Below are 4,720 nucleotides of genomic sequence, written 5' to 3'. Positions count from 1 at the left end.
CAAAATTTTTCTTTTTCTTCCAATCGATCAATGCAGTGGATTTATGAATTTTGTGAATTAAAATGGCCTTATTAACATAATTTTGTAGAAGTCGTAGATGAAGTGAAGAAAATAGAAATCATAAATATATTATTTCCATGCGCTCCCATAATCCATTTTTAAAGTTAAGCGTAAAAAAAATCTTTTCTCACACTATTCATCTATCCATAAATAAAATGCGACCCTGATTCCTCATATAAAAATAATTATAATAAAAAAAGTATAAAAATAAAGCCTGAAGTCTCAATGATAAATTTATCGATTACAATGTTTCATTATTTTATTTCATCAATACACATAAATGACTTGGTAGCAACACGGGTGGAAAAAAAAAGTATAAAACGGGAGAAAAAACCTAAAGTATAAGCAATCGTCGCTTGCTTATAACAAAACAAAAAAGAAGTAAACAAATAAAATAGATGCAGATGAAAAAGTAAGAAAATAAAATAATGAAAGAAAAAAAAATGACAAAACACAAAAAAAAAGAATCATAGAACTCAAGAAATATCAAAACCTCATATCAAAAAGTATTAGAAAATATATCTATCGCACTCTTTTTGTAGGCAAGATTGTTATGTGAGAGTAAGAAACATAAATGTTTATAACTGAAAACATATATTTTTTGATTAAGTATGTTCAAAGAAAAATCACTCTTGGAACACATGGCAATATAGTTGATAATCGTTTGAAGTGGAAACAATATTCAACACATCAAAGAAATTTATGATGAGTAGTGAACGATATGCTAAGCAATAATAACCTTTACCGCACTAGTATGCAAAGGTGAATTTCCATCAAACAATTTAGAACATAGTATAAACAAGCACCGCCCAAAATATTGATTTCACTGCACATACATGGCTACCACCTATACTGGAACATGTTCTAAATAGGCGTGTGTATATTACACGATTGGTGTATGGGAAATGGATTGTTCACATCCAAAGAGAGTGGGAGAGAAATCAATGGTATACACAATGTTCAAGTCAAAAAAAGGGGGGTTTTCCATTGAATTTACTGAGAGGACAATGCTAAGTTAGTATTACTGTTGTCGCTTGTCTTATATGACCGTATCATGAATTTTGTGTTATACATTTTTCAGTTCATTTTTGTTTCTTGTTTTTCAAAACGAATTCAAAATTAACTTACGAGTTTTTTGCAAGAAACGTGCGCGTGTTTACACATCAACAACATTAATCAGTTTCCAAAGTGACTTAACAATTTTTCCAAAAATATTTGAACTTTGTGGGTGACAAAATAAAACTGTGCTAAAAGTGATAAAACACGTTGTTTGTTTTTAAACCAGTGTACAACTTTTTGTGGCAGACAGTGTTTTGTTTGTTTGTTTTGTCAAAATCGAACAACATAGCCAAAATATTTATCAAATTTTTTGTTTGAATCAAGATTTTTTTTTGTAAACAAAAAATTATACAACTATTGTTTGTGTGTTTCAAGTGCGTAGTGTTGATAAAGGTTCTTGGGCCGCCGAAGTGACGGGTGCGGCAGGAGTACCAGGCACGCGGGGGCCACAGCCGGGTGTCGCGCTGGCGACTTACCTGGACGGGGGGGCCACCTGTCCATCTGCCCTGGGGGCCCCCTCGACGGCCCTACAACTAAGGGCCGGCTTAGTCCATGCCCCCCTTGGGCCACATTTTAATATACATCACACACCTCATAATATAGGTAGGATTATCTATAATGTTTATTATTATTTTAGTTGATAAGTTTTATATCATTAAGTTTACTTAAAAAACTAATCTAACTAACAGAATTTTAAGGACCATTTAAAAACTTTATTATATTTGTAAACGTATTTTTGAGATATGCAACCTCTATAACGAATTTATCTTTATTGCTCTAGCGAATGTAGTTTTCAATTACTACTAACCATAAGAATTATTTACAAATAAAATAACGACTTAAATTATTATGGAAATTATTCTTATATTGCCTTTCTGAATGATAGACCATTAGTTTTAATACAGCGCTCGGCGACGGTATCGGTAGATTCTACCTATTCTAAATTTTCTCATAGATAAAAAAAATTACTAGACAATTCGATGTAGTCTATCTCGACTAGCTTTCTTATAGAAAGGTTGTATTTTAATGTAAAAGATTTTCTGAAAGACACTCTCAAAGATTTGTTGATATCTTAAGATGAGATAAATTAATTCATGAAACAAGTAAATACCAGTTTAAGAGCTTTGATAAGATTATGAGCAAATGATATGTTCAATATTTTCTACATTGGTATTCAAATTCAAAATTAAAGTTAATGTTTTAATTAATAGTTGCCAATAACAAAAGTTTGACTTTTATTGTATATTAGAGTCATTCTTTACTAAATGTAACGATTATAAATGCGGTATAAATAATACCTAAATTTCTATTAAAAATCATCGTCAGTAGTTGAAATAAAAGAGTAAACCAAATCAGTATTTGTAATACTTACTATTTTTTTTTGAGTAGGTGCACTTTGAATAATCGAAGATACAAATTTGATATATTTAGTGTTCAAAAGTAACTTTCCTTTTTTGTACCTGTGAATTGTTTCGAAATTTCTTAAAATGTTCTATTATATTTTAAAATTATGATTTCAAGGGGCTTCAATAAATGTTCCAAAAGTTTTCTTATTATATTTATCAAGCTTCAAGTGTTTTTTGAGTTCCTCTTCGTTATTTTAGTTCCGATATTTATCACGAGAACACGCAACATTAGTCGTGTTTAGAGAAACGGCTAATTCCCTTTTTAAACTGAAATTTTAAGTGATCTGCAAAAAAAATTACTAATATATGTAAGTTCTTTTCAAATTCTATCTGTTTTTTGGTGCTAATCAAAATTTTGAAATTTATATTACAAATTAATCCTTTCCAATGAGATAAAGAGCTGAAAAAAGGAAAACTAAAATTTCAATTGGATGACAATATGATAATAGGGTAAAAAATAGAATACGAGCATTGCCAAATAAAATTTCTGGTTCTTAATCATCGTGGGCCCATAATGAAGTAAAATTTTAATGATTATTTTTGTTTCCATCGTTTTCACAATTTATTGATGTATAATTAAAATTGTTTTAAATAAAAAATTAAATATAAAATATTTTATTAAAAGTAATAAATTGAAATGAACTATGGTTTGGAGTTATTATTTCTGTGACTGGTGTAAAAGCTTGCGCCGCTCTCAATCATTTAAAAAGTCGATGTTTAACTTTTTACTTCAAAGCAAACCAAAAGGTATCAATTAAGCTTTCAAATGTTTCTGTAGGTAATATTTGTTTTTTATGTGAATGTCTTCATGTCATAAATAAATTTTGCAAACACGTAGGTACACATATATACTTACACTAATTAATTCACTTAGACGCCAGTGTCCTTTCTATCCGTGATATCTACGAGATTCTTCTTTAATAGACTTGGAAATTATGTAGTAGTAATGAAAAATTCACACCTGGCTCAGAGAATCAAGCCATGGACTTTTATTTTGTCGGTTACTCAGACTGCTAAACTCAACCAAGATTAGCGGCTATTTTTATATCACCTTTTTTTTAGGAAAATCTTTGTAATTAAAACCATCCTGACAAAGTTTAAAAATTAAAAAAACTACATAAAAAATTTCCATTTCTAAGTAATTTACAAAATATTTAAAATAATTAATATAATTATTTCAAAACTATATATATATATATATATATTCTTTAAAATAACATAATATTGTTTACCTGTCTCAAATAATTAATTGGTAATATCCGCTAATAATTTATAACAACAACTTATTACTATTAATTTAATTAAATTATTATTTAAAAATAAATATATTAAAAATAAAATTATTATAAAAAAAATTTCTTTTCATATTAAATTACATAAAATGCAATATTTATTAATTAATAAGGCAATCACCTAGTTAAATGAATTGTGTTGTACTTACTTAGATCGTGAGCCCACAATGAAGTAATATTTTCACTTATAGGTATTTCTGTTTGCCATTTGATTGATAAAACTAAGTTGAAATATAGTTTAGGTTTTCTATCGTTGTTCGAGTGTCAAATTTGTGCATACAGTTTCTTGGCTTTTCTAAGATATTTTTGGTTTATCATATAGTGTTATCATTGAAAACACAGTAGGTAAAAAAAATGGCAGAAAATTTCAAAAAAGCCGAAAATATTTTGGTTTTTATCAAACTTTTCGCTGGCTGCAAACCTCCTATATACAATTTTTTCATGAATTGTGTTGTTAAAGCCTACTTCTTTTAGAATACACGGTCAAATTCTTAGCCACTGTCAAAATCTTATTTTTCTTTATTACATAACATCCTACCTCTATCTATCTTCAAAATGACATACAATGAAAATCATGGAAATTCCACTTCATTATGGGCTCACGGTCTAACAACACGGTAAAGCTACAACTATTATTTATTATTAATTATTATTAAAAATATATTATTTAATTAGCATATAATAATGCTAATATTTATTCTATTTATAGAAAATATTTTTTTTATATATATTATATAAAATTCATATTTATTTTAATATGTTTTAATTATTTAATATTCATTTAAAATATTGATTATAAATAACTAACTATTTATAAATATTGAAAATTTATTCTCTATAAAAAAAAATTTTTTTGGAGTAAAAATATTTCATTCGTCCAACAAGTTAAAGAATAAATATTTT

The 4,720-nt window shown here is 27.5% G+C and overlaps 1 protein-coding gene across 2 annotated transcripts in view; it reads left to right on the top strand.

Moving 5' to 3' along the window:
• Positions 1-1,108: 1,108 nt before the first annotated feature.
• LOC123300069 (LIM/homeobox protein Lhx5) overlaps positions 1,109-4,720 on the top strand; it is a 95,880-nt gene continuing 92,268 nt past the window's right edge. For both annotated transcript variants that reach the window (XM_044882542.1, XM_044882541.1), the window contains exon 1: positions 1,109-1,722. The gene's annotated coding sequence lies outside the window, so the exon portion shown is untranslated. The remainder of the gene's footprint in view (positions 1,723-4,720) is intronic.

The sequence above is a fragment of the Chrysoperla carnea genome, chromosome 5, assembly GCF_905475395.1.
Source record: "Chrysoperla carnea chromosome 5, inChrCarn1.1, whole genome shotgun sequence".
NCBI lineage: Eukaryota > Metazoa > Arthropoda > Insecta > Neuroptera > Chrysopidae > Chrysoperla > Chrysoperla carnea.
Note: the sequence above shows the minus strand (reverse complement) of the source record. Positions and strands in the feature narration are given on the sequence as shown.